The sequence below is a fragment of the Myiozetetes cayanensis genome, unplaced genomic scaffold (assembly GCF_022539395.1).
Source record: "Myiozetetes cayanensis isolate MyiCay16 unplaced genomic scaffold, myiCay2020 scf17, whole genome shotgun sequence".
Classification (NCBI taxonomy): domain Eukaryota; kingdom Metazoa; phylum Chordata; class Aves; order Passeriformes; family Tyrannidae; genus Myiozetetes; species Myiozetetes cayanensis.
Window position 1 is genome coordinate 12,245,829 of NW_026087378.1, and position 12,214 is coordinate 12,258,042.

Sequence of the window (12,214 nt, forward strand, 5' to 3'; positions counted from 1 at the left end):
CCCAGTTTTACTCAGTGATTTAGCAAAATAATTCCTGTGCATGGACACATCCATGTTGAAACACGGTCTCTCCTCTAGTGAAATTTGGAGGAGGGGGTGGTGTTCAGGATTGTTAAAATAACTGGTTTAGTTAAAATGGCTGAGCACATCCAAAAATAATCTGTACCACAGGGAGCACTCCCTGTCACGGACAGCCATTTACACACACGCTGTAACAGGATCACTGCAGTTCCAGGCTGGAATTCAGCTGGGAGAGGAGGCACACGTCTGCCTCGGAGCTCCCTCTGCCACAAACAGGGCTGAGGAAACTCCTCTGCTGGGCTTGGACATCTGATCTGAACTGCCACCATTTGAGGTCACCTTTCTGCCTCTAAACCCCCAAGAAACCCTGCAGAAATGGGGATGGAACTGCCAATATGTGTGTGTTTTAACTTGTTCTGCTCCTCTGGAAAAATCAGACCTGATAACTGGTAATGTAATAGGGGCACAGAGACTTGAGAGCTGCATTTGGGATGGACACTGGATCAAGTCTTGTTATAAGATGCAACATTTTATTAATGTGGGGATATCTTCACCTCCTGGGTGGGGAGTGTCCCTGCCATGCCATGGGACAGTTTTCACTCCACTGTCCTTGTCACACAGGCAAACAGCTCAGGTGACTGTATGGGTCTGGGTAAGGGACGCTTGCAGCTGAATCACTGCAGAGTTCACCCCCTAAATGTTGTAAAAAACTAACCCAGGATGTGATTTTTTTCCTTTGTCTTACCGCAGAGGGGAAGCCCGAGGTGAGTCCTCATAAGCTCCGTGAAAATCTTCAGCTTGGCCCGTGGGGTTCATCTGACCAAAGCTGGTGGCTGCTGCTCTACCCCCCAGCCCTGGGCTCTCTGGGCTGTAGGATGGGAGGCCAGAGGCCCCTCGGTCCTTGGCTCCTGCCTGGCTGCTCCTGGGGAAGGTGGGTTTCTTCACGGTGACCTGCACAGCTGGCCTGTGGGCAGCACCTGCAAAGCTCTCCAGCTCTTTTGCTCCTGGAAGCAGAATTGTCCCCAAGTCAGGTAGGAAGCGGTGGTGGTTCACCAACACGACACATGCAACAGCAGTGGGGCAGGAGAATGGAATGGCTGAGCAGGTGGGTGAGAGCTCAGCCTGCCTGGGCTCTGCAGAGACCAAAACCTGCCCAGCTGCATTAACCAAACCTGCCTTCTCTCCAGGGCTGGTGAGCTTGGGACGCATACAAGGTGCTGTTCTGTTTGCAGGTGGACTTCAGCACCACCCAAGCAGGTCAGGTGTTACAATAAACAAGGTACAGACACAGCCCATGTGTTGGGCTGTGCTGGAATCCCTGAAGGGATGAATCTCAGGGATGAGATTCCTCTGTGAGAGGGAACATCACCTCCACCTTGTCATCCTCGACCCAGGTAGAAGAGGGATCAAAGGCAGAAACATGGAACAACTTGCATCCAGCTTTGAGAGGTACCCAAGCAGATTGCATTTCTGGGGCATTTCTCTTTCTTTGAGCCTACAAAATTGTTTGGGTTTGGCTTCTGATTGGCAGACAGCTGTGGTTCTGCCTGGTGCTGAGCTGCAGCAAATTCTTTTGTGCTTAGTTGCTCAACACAGAGATCCATGTGCTTACCTGTGGAAACAGAGAGATGTGCACTGGATGCTGCAGATCCAAATTCATTTTCAGCAACACATTTAAATATTCCAGAGTCTTCTGGAAAAGCTTCTGTAATAACCAGGGTGCAGACTTCCTCTGAAATGACAAATTCAGGCATGTTGCTGTACCAGAGAGCCAGATGTTAACCTGGAGGAATTGGTCCTTGCAGGAGGACTGGGACTTAATGATGGGGCTTGGCATCAATAAAGTGCAAAAAAAAAAGATGTACAGGGCATAGGATTTTAAGGGATTCAGAAGGAACAAAAAATTGAAGGAAGATTCTTTCTTGCTGTGATGTTAATGAAACAAGGCACATTTTTTGTAGTGGGTTTTTGTGGGTTTTTTTTGGTTGGTTGGGTTTGGGTTTTTTTGGGGGGGCTAAATTCTTTCTTCTCTTGCACAAGTTTAAACCCCATACAAGATTAGAAGTCAGAATGGTGGATGTATTTTCCCTCAGCACAGGGTACCCTTCACTGACTTAATTCAAGGGGCCAATACCTTTTTTATTGTGTTGAGAAAAAACTCAGGGCCTTTTGAGTGCTTCTGTCAAAAGTAAGAACTTGAAAGCTCTTGGCCTGACTCTGAATGTTGTCTTCTGACCACCCTTTGGACATTGTTGTTTTATCTTGGTGGGAAATCCTGAGTGTGAGGTAATTAACTGGTGAAATATCTAACCCAAAATGCACAGTGTACTTACCAGGAACTGCTGATGAACAAGCCTCTGCTCAAAATAAGAGAGAAAAAAGTGAATGGTTATAAGACCAGAACGGAAAAAAAAGACCTTCAGCCCTCACTCCCTTCCCCACTTCAGCTGTCACCCTGGTTAAAAAGGAGCCATCTCCCTTTGTCTCCATCAAAAGAAATATCATCTGGCCAGGGAAAGCTCAAGTTTGGCTTGGAAACCTGGGGGTACAAACACCTCTCCACTGAGGTGACACAGAAAGAGCTCCTCAGACTTTGGGGTTAGTTGCTGTGAATTTGGTGCATTGGAGCTCTGACTGGGAGAATCAGAATTTGTTTAAAATGAGGTGATATATATTTTTCCCCCCCCGAGTCCATCAGTGGTTTCTCATAGGTGGTGACAATGCCCCCATGGCTCAGCAGGACTGTCATTAGTAACTAACAGCGTGGAATCTCCTCCCGTTGTGCCTGACCCTCTCATGCCCTGCCAAGGGAAGTGCAGGCTCTGTCCAGCCTGTGACTTCAGGTCATCTGATACTTGTAAACTCAACTCTGCCTCCATGGACATGCACAATCTCCTGATTTTTATAGCAGTTCTTCTTCCTGTCCTATCACTGTCCCAGTAAAATGACATCAAGCAGATGTAGCAGCACCTACTTTTCCGCAGTATTCGGAAATCAGCAGAGTCTCTGATCTGATCATACTCTCTGTACCAGTGGACCTGTAAGGTGGGTGTGGAGTGAATTCGACATTCAAACACCACCAACTGGCCCTTGTAGCCCTTATGTTTTGCAGGCCCTGGAGGAGAAAATATTTGTGTTAAATGTCTGGTCTAAGTATTTCCCTGTTAAAGTAATTATTAGCAAATGATATATCCTTCAGGGAAGAAGATGGTCTCATGCCCCTATTTTTGTTTTACTTACAATAGTTGGTTTAATTCTACAGGCATTTGCAGTGGGTTGTGAGGGGAGGTTTTTTCACCAGTGCTCATTAAAGCCCCACTTGTGCAGGTAAATAAAGATACAAATGCAGGAAAAAAACATCTGTTCCAGTGGATGTAACATTATAAGGGAAGTTACTATGAGAGAGGTTTCCACTTCAGCCTCCTTTGTAGGGAACAAATGATGCATTCACACAGTCCTGTCTGTCTGGATCATTTACCAATTAAGGCATTACTTTGATGGCATCACCAACGAAGTATGTTGGCTTTTTTGAATTGTACACAAACTGATATTCCAGCCTAGAAACAGCTTCTGGTGGAACAAGAAACCCCAAAATCTAGAGCTGGCAGCAAGCTGTGCTGCTCAGAGAGCTGTACTCTTTACCTTTGTGAACACAGGTGTGCTTCCGTAGGCAGACCCAGTCAGGCTCCCCGAGGGACTCTGCATCTGGATGGCAAAGAAAGGGAATTTTTACAGCTTGAATTCTCCTTAGGCAGAAACCTGGCTGTGTGGTTGGCACTTTACTTTGAAAGAGAGGAAGATTCAGAGTGTTTTGTCTGTTGTTCATGTCCCAGGCTGATTAATACCCCTTGGAGAGCCCCCATTCAAGTGTTTCAAGAGGGAATAACTCCTTGGCCTGTGAGCATCAGGTTGGCAGGAAGAGGGGCTGATAACCAGTAAGTGTGTGAAGATCAGTGCTATTGTACTGGCAAACAACTACTTTGCCAGTAGTTGTCCCCTTCTACAGAGATCCTGACCTGGTTTAGCTGATCCCAGGTCTGGTGCTCCCTGGCTTGTGTGGTTTCTGTGGTACCTACAGTGAGGCTGAACGTAGAGAAATGAGCAGGATCTTTGGGACTCTGTCCTGACACCCTGCTCTACAGCTCAGCTGACACAGAGGTTACAGTAAGGCCTCTGGTTAAGCAAGAAAGGCAGTTTTAAGGTGATCAAATATTTGCAGTGGAAGATATGTCCTTGTGCCATGGTGGAGTGTTGATGTGCACTCACATCTGTCTCATTTAGCTTTGAAACCATGTGTCTTGCATATAAGTGTGCAAATGAAGTGCTAGGGTTTGTTTTGCTGTGACACTGGTCTTTTTTTAGAACCTTTTCTCTGAAATAACCCAAGTTATCAACTCCTTCCCTCCCAGCCTGACCTGAGTTGAGGTGTGAGTCTGTCTCTAAGTGTTCTGACTTCCCCAGCTCTTGGCCAAGTGTGTGTTCTAAATCAACTACCTGTTCTGAAGTGAATCTTTGAAGCATAACTGTGCTCCTTGAGCATCTCCAGCCCTGTCACCTGCTCGATCAATTCTCTTGGCAATTCTGACTGGGAAATGTTCCAAACCAGAGAGCCCTTTTCCAGAGCTTGGGGTCCAGATCTTGATATTCATGATGGCCCTTTCCTCTTAGTGACTCACTGAAGATGAGCTTGAGCTGATCCTTGCAAGATATTTCTAGAATGCTGTAAATAATAATTTAAAACGTGTGTAACCTGCTCTTTGAAGGTCAGCAGATAAGGCTGAATTAAAGTGGTGTAACTCTGGCTGCTGGAGACTGCACTGGCTGAGGAACCAGTGGACAGCAAAACACCGGTGGCTTTCTGCTTTTTCCCAGTGTGTGGGGAAAAATAAACAAGGCAGGAGGGAACCAGAGACTTCAGGAGGACGAGTATACTTGATCCAATAGTGTCATACTTACTGTGACATTCCTCTGGCTCTGACAGGATGCTGAGACTTGCAAGGAGGCTTAGCCTTCGGATTTACCCTAAGAACCTGGAGACACAAACACAAAGCAGTGTGTGTTCAGAACTATCTCCTTCTCCTTGCAACACAGAGATGACTCTGTTCTGTGAACTGAGCATATGCTGGTTGGAGAGTGGGTGCCAGAGAAAACAGAAACATCCTGAATATTTGAGAGTTAGGATCAGGTCACCTCCAGAACATTGAGACACGTAATCAAGATTATTGATACAGACCTCTGTAAAAGACCCAAGTCAGCTCTGGAACCTGGCTCCATGGTGCAGTTAGGGTTTTCCTGCATTTGGTTGGAAGAGTCTAAAGAAAACCCCTGTTGCTCTAGTGAAAGTGAAAATGGTACCTCATAAACCGTAAGGACTGTAGCATATACTGGACTGACACACAAAAAAGTAGTTATTGAGATGTCATTAGCTCATTGTGGTAATAAAAGGTTCACAGATTTCATTTTTACTTCCCTTTTACTATGGTGAGATGGATTTTCCCTGCTGGAGATGATCCTGCTTCTCCTGGGCCCAGCTGTATCAGGACAAGGGCCGGGCTTGACAAGTACCTTATGGGAGCAGCAGCAGGGCTGTCGGTGCACACTCTGCCTCTGGAGTGAATGTCAGAAATGTGGAGCTGGTGAGAGACAGCAGCACGTGTGAGACATGGAGACAGCGCTCCTACGCCTGCCTGCCTCGGGCTGTTGCTGTGGGGAGGGAGCTGAACCGCGTTTGCCAGCAAGGAGAAGGCCTGGGAAGGGCTGAGCGGGCACTCTGCTGGCTGCAGGAGCCGTGGGTGCTGCCCTGCTGCTCCGCTGGCTGTGACGCAACCCTGGTGAGCTGCTGACTTGCTGAAGGGCACCCTTGGATTTGTGTTCCCCATCCATTAATCCAGCTCTCACCCTCTCCCGCTCTCCGTGCCCGCGGCATCGAATCCAGTGCTGCCTGGTGTCTGATGTCGTGCGCTGCCAGCTCCTGTGTCTGTGGCCATGCAGACAGCACCTGGAGGGATTGGCAGATGGCTGCAGAGCTGTTGTTTGCTGTTTAATGAGCAGTTGCTAAGGCCCCTGTGATGTTCTCCCGTGGGCTCCTTGCTTAACCACTGCCTTTGGGGCAGTTTTGCTTTGTGTTTGTGAAGAGCCAGGTGTGAGTGGTCATGGCTTGGCACCTTAACTCTCTTTAAGCAGTTGTTCCTCTGCACTCTGACAGTGCTCTAAGTCAGAAGAATGCATGCAGTTTTGCTCCTGGTTTCACGTGATACTGTTTGGTACTTAAAGCCTTTGTAACACATTAGGTAGAGTAACTGCAAATTTGGGATGCTTTAGCTGACATTCACCCTGTCTTGGAGTCATATTTGTGGAGTTACAGATGGGTACCTGGTGTAGAGACATGGAGACACCTCAACAGAGTAGGAGTTTGTTACCTTGAAGATGTCAGTAGGCTGCAAATTAGCCATCTTACCAAATAAAATCAGTATATGCATCTGAACTCCTCAGAGGCTTTGCATAGCTCTTTGGTACAAATAATTTATTTAAGATCTGTTCTCTCCCGATTCTGCTTCCTGTTACTCTCCAAAACAGTCACACCTGATTACAGTGATGGATATTTTGCAGACTAGCTGGATTTGCCTGGTTCAAATGAGAGCATATCACTGTGTGTCCCACTCAAACCTGCAGGGTTACCCTGGGCCCCGAGCACAGGGCCCCAGGGACAGCTACCCACGTTCTTGGACCACCCGTGGCCTTCCTAGTTCTATCTGTTGCTCTTGATTTATAAGTGTGTCTCAAGCAGCTCAGGGGTGGCTCCTGTCCAAGGTTATGTCATGAGGCCATCAGCAGGGCTGTGCCGTGATGCAATGGCTGCTGGATAATCCCAAACCCTTGGGTGTGGGAGCAGGGCCTGGGAAGCCAATGTTATTGAGTTGCCCCTGGTTCCCAGTGCAAACCAAGCCTGGCTGGACTGTACCACAGATTCCTGGGATGCTGGTTGCGCTGACGCCTTCCCGTCTGTCAGGTGACAGTTGGTACAGTCAGTTTTCAGGGCCTGTAGAATTGGATGATTTGTTTTTTTCTGTTTTGCCTCCAGAGGAAAAGGGTGATGAAAAATCAGGCATGTGCAGATTAATGAAAGGAGTTCCTGGGATGACATATCTGCTTTAAAGGTCGTTCCGTGTGCCTGAGACAGCATTGACAAAACTGAGTTGGAGGATCATCACCTCCTCTTTTTCTGTACAACAAAAGACTGCTTAGAACTGCCACCACTCTTCATGTTCCACTCTTTTTCCAATCCATGACCAGTCTGGAATCAGGCACAGAGGTGCCTCTTACCAAGAGTATGTGCAGTGGCAGGAGGGGACTGTGGCAGTCTGTGGTTTGAGACCGAGGCACAGTGAGGAATTGCAGGAAGCTTGCTCAGAAAGGTTGGATGCACTGTATCTGTGGTGAGAAGGGAGACCTTGGAGAGAGGCTGCTCTACTGAACTGAATAAAAACAGCTCCTGACAAGTTTCCAGCACGATAAAAGAGGCACTGAACTTTAGCACTGAGCAGGAATAGCACTAGCTCGTGAATTTGTGCTCAAGACAGTTACTCAGTTGCATGGCATTAGTTCCTCGATGCCGTGATTGCTGCTAAGACCTTCTGACGTGGCAGAGGCCATGGCCAAAGATGATGCCTGTCAGTGTTGCAAGTGTGCCTGGACTGATGCCCTGCAGCACACCGGGCAGGCAGTGCTCACACAGTAAATGCAGGCAGCCCTACGTGGGCTGCTGCGGCTGCCAGGGCTTGAGGAGGGCTGGGCTGACCTCCTGTTGGAGCAGATCCTGTGAGTTCAGTTGAGAGGAGACCCCATCAGTGGGACAGTCTGTGTGTGCTCGGAAATCCACTTTGCTGCAGCACCCTGGTTTGTAGAGAAACTCATCCCTCACACACTGGTTCATGTTTGTTAGATGCTCTGTCCTCATCTCCTGTTGTGTGGTCCTTCCGCTTCACAGTTTGCTTCTCGTGAGTGTGTTGGATGCTTTCACTTGGATTTGGGTGAGGGAGAGTTCATGGGAAGAGATGAAAGGCTTGTGACCTTCACTGCTGGAACAGTCACTGTTTTAGTCTGAATTTCCTGGTTTTGGTTGAGACTTAATGACATTATGGCTTAGGATATTTGGTAAACCAGGAGACTTTCAAGCATGCTGAACATGGTGGCTGGTGCTGCTTTAGAGGGCAGAGTGAGTTTGGGAGAGTAGATGTCCTGAGAGCATTTGGACACTGGCTGCAGTGCTGAGCAGCCCTGGTGCTACTGACTGGTTTCATGTCATGGACACAGTGAGCTTCTGTGCCAGGACAGAGCTGTCCCCTGTGTGTGGCTGTCCAACTTCACAGTAAAAATGAGAGGAGGTCATCCATCTTCCAAGAAGACACTGGAAGGTCACTCTGAGATATCTGTTTTTCTCTCCTTTTCTTTGTGATTGATGCTCCAGGTTCCTACCACTGTCTGTTCTCAGACTCCTGAGATCCTGATCCCGTGTCCTGCTGAGCAATGTGTGTGACAGGCCCCCCTGTCCATGTTTGCCTTGCTCAGCAAAGAGACTCCCTACAGCAGGTTATCTCAGACTTTCTGCCCTGTGAGAGTGGTGAGGGCCTGGCACAGGCTGCCCAGAGAAGCCCCATCCATGGAAGTGTCCAAGGCCAGGCTGGACAGGGCTTTGGAGCAACCTGGGACAGTGGAAGGCGTCCCTGCCCGTGGCTGGGAGGAGGAACTCGAGGATATTCGAGGTCCCTTCCAACTCAAACCATTTCTGTGGTTTTGTGAAGCCATGAAAAGTCATCACCATACAATTTATGCCCTTGAAAGAATATCTAGCCCAGGTTTTACCTTGGTGAGTCATTCCAGCAGCCCCAGTGTCTCATGTAAATGTCAACCTTTACTTGGTGTAACTCTAGATCTTTGTGAAGGGGACAGAATTAGACTCAGCCAAATGGAGAGCCCAAGGACCTTTGCAACCCAATACCAGAATGATTACAAGGTACATACAGATCACGCTGTTGACACAAACCATAATGACGACATTCTGGAATTACCTGAATAGTTGACATGGCTGCAGAATTATGCTATTTGCAACACCAGGACAAATTTAACACAGGGCTAGGAAAGTATTAAAGCTGCATGGAGCCCTTTTGTCAGGTGTTTAGATCATGGAAAACACATTAAATCTCTTTTAGGAACAAGACGAGCATCTGCTGGATCTGAAATACACTGCATTGCAAAGAGAGTGTGTAGGGGAGGGAGGAGAACATTTAAAAATTGACACTTGGAAGTGAGGCAGAGCTAGACTGCATCATCACATTAATGTACTAGCATGTCTTTTGCTTAGAAAACAGGCTTGAATAGATATATAGGATAACAACCTTCAGTCAGTTTGAAAGTGCTCCATTTTGCAAGCCATCTGCACCTACCTGATGGTGCTACTCCTTCTCAGTGAGGTGTTCAGGCCTTGGGAGCGTGTGCTAGACACTTGGATGCCTTATGGCACTACAGGACTGAACAGTTACATGAACACAGGTCTGGTGGGAATGAGGCTTTCCCAAAGGCAGTGGGCTGGAGGAAGCTCTGTCTGGAGCTGTGTTCCTTCTGTGCCATATGGCTAAACAGGGAAGTTGTCACCGCTTCAGCAGTGAGCTTTCTAGTCATGAGCTACTCGGTGGTGTGAATACGTGATTAGAACGTGGCTTCTCCGTTGCTCCTGGGGTGTGAATAACGAGACTTCTGCGGGAAGTGAGAAGAGGGTGACATTGTTTGTTTCCCTTCCTACGCCCCGAGGATCCCGAGAAGGCCGGCTGGATCTCAGGGAAATTTGTGATTTGTGGCATGATTTCTTAAAATGACTGCTCTTCAGGTGGGGAGCGGGGCAGGTTTGCGTCAGCTGGGATATGCTGAAAATAACCAAGTAGCTGCAGGAGGTTATTGTAGCCACTGACAAGGTATTCACAGAGACTGCAGAATCCTGGTTGGGTGTGAAGCTTGCTGAGAGTCTTTCCAAACTGCAGAAATGCAGCTGAACACTGAGTATGTTTGAAAGACCATTTCTTGGTAGAGTATTTTGAGAATGTGGAGCACCGGAGAGCATAATTTCAGAGGCTCATTTTCTGGGAATTCAGTTTTTAATGCCTCCCATAGAGCAGGCCGGAGATTTGCATCTCAAAAGTTGTGCCTGGCCCTCCTGTGGGCATTTTCATACATTTTGGGGAGCGGGGTGGGGGGGAGAAGGTGAGCTGGCTTTCAAGGACAGGCCCCCTCTGGAATTAACAAAGACTGTCGAGCATGGAGAACAGCATGGCTGCTGAAATGTGTGTGGTGTGCTCCACCCTTCAAAACCTTTGCTAAGTTTAAGATGAGTTTGTCCTTTTTACAGAGAAAAAGAAAAGAACATCCCCACTGGGAGTGTAATGGTGTTTGGGCAGTGGGAGCCTTAATGCAGGAGAGAGCAGAGGAAAGGTTTAATTTTGGAATTAATCAAGGCACATCCCTGACAAGATGGGATGTTTTGCAAACACCCCCTGTGCAGGGCTCACGTGGCTGTGAAGCCTGGGGGATGTTGGTGCCCACGGGCAGCCTGAAGGGGGGCACATCCTCGGGGGGTTTCTGCTCACGGGCACACAGTCCCAGTCCAAGCTCAGAGATGGGGCCTCAACATCTCTCCCTTCAAATCACCTTTTGTTTGCCTTGAAGGTGCCCTGGGAGGGGAGCAGAGCTGCCTGGTGAGGCTCGGGGGCCGCCTAGTGAGAGGCACCGCAGTGGGACAGGCTGGGAGCGACAGGCCCTTCATCCAGCGGCTGGGAACGGCTCACACACCGGGGCTGAGAGGGAATTAATTTTATCTCTCGCATTACATGCCTCTTACTGACTACAGCTGTTTCTCAGGGCTGGAAAATCCTGGCTTTCCCTCCCCTTACTTGGGTAACAGCTGAACTGCCGACAGATATTGGACACTTAAGTCAAAGTGGAGTTCCTAGAACCAAGTGACTAAATCCCCTTTTAAGCACCGCCATGAAAAGACGCCTAGGGCTTATTTTAAGAGATGCTAAGCTTCCACTTGAGACCATGAGCCTCCATACTTGTTAAAGTAAGTAGATTCGTGTCAAACAGAAATCCTGGTCATCTGCTTCCTTTCTTCCCTATAAAAAAAAAAAAATCCCCAACCCTGCCCCACTTCTCTGCATGCCAGAGCATTACAGAGATGTAGAAGGATTTTGAGGCCAGGCTGCCTGACACGTGAGGACTGCAGGTCCCGGGGCATGGAGTGCATGAGGACTCTGGTGCCCGCAGCTGTAACCTGAAGAGCATGTGCAGGTGAGAGTAGAGGCAATAAGTATTTGAGGAGTGCCTGGGCATCCTGTGCCCCCTGTCTGCTCTCTGCTGCCTGTGCTGTGTGTACCCCTGGCATTCACACTGCACAGGCACACCCAGTGGCCGTGCTTGGTGGAGGTCGGGGGTCCTTTGTGTGAACCCTAAGGACAAGCATTCAGTGGCACGGGAAGAATGTTATTCCAAGAACCTGGAAGTGCTATTTCTGCAGTCAGGATGCTGTAACAAAGCCAGGCTAAATTCTTTCCCGAAAGCTGTGGGGAAACATCCACAGGCCCTGTGTTAATGCTGAGCAGGTGCACTGGGGCAGTGCTGGGCTGCACTGGTCAGGTACAAACCCGTGAGCCATCTGAGCCATCAGTTCCTCCTCCAGCCTGTACAACCAACCCAGGCTGTGTGTGAGGAAGGGATGAATCAAATTCCAGCCCTGCCTTTCACTGCCTGCTGCTGGAGGATGCTTCCCCCATCCCCCCACAGGTACCTGCAGTGGATAACGCAGTGGAGACCCTGCTGTGTGTCACGGGCAGGATTAAATTCACAGGGCCAAAGAGGAGGGTGAGCAGCCCCAGCCTCACCTTCCTGGCTGTCATTCCAGCAGGCTTAGGAGAAGAGAACACCAGGGTTGTGTGGCCAGTGCTCGTGGCTGTGTGTGACTCATGGCTTTGCTATCTGGAGCCCCAAGGATGACTCGCTGTTTCTGTGGCCTCACCATTACGTTTGCACTTCGGGCAGAGAGCGGTGTGTTCTGATCCCTGCTGGCCACAGACCTCACCTGCTGCGTGTGTCCCTCCCCCAGGAAGGAGGAACTTTTGTGATCTAAATTGCAGGAACTGCAGCTGTG

The 12,214-nt window shown here is 48.8% G+C and overlaps 1 long non-coding RNA gene across 1 annotated transcript in view; it reads left to right on the forward strand.

Moving 5' to 3' along the window:
• LOC126638381 (uncharacterized) overlaps positions 1-12,214 on the forward strand; it is a 34,281-nt gene that overhangs the window by 1,138 nt on the left and 20,929 nt on the right. The window contains exon 2 of the long non-coding RNA XR_007628583.1: positions 772-785. This is a non-coding gene — a long non-coding RNA (uncharacterized LOC126638381). The remainder of the gene's footprint in view (positions 1-771; positions 786-12,214) is intronic.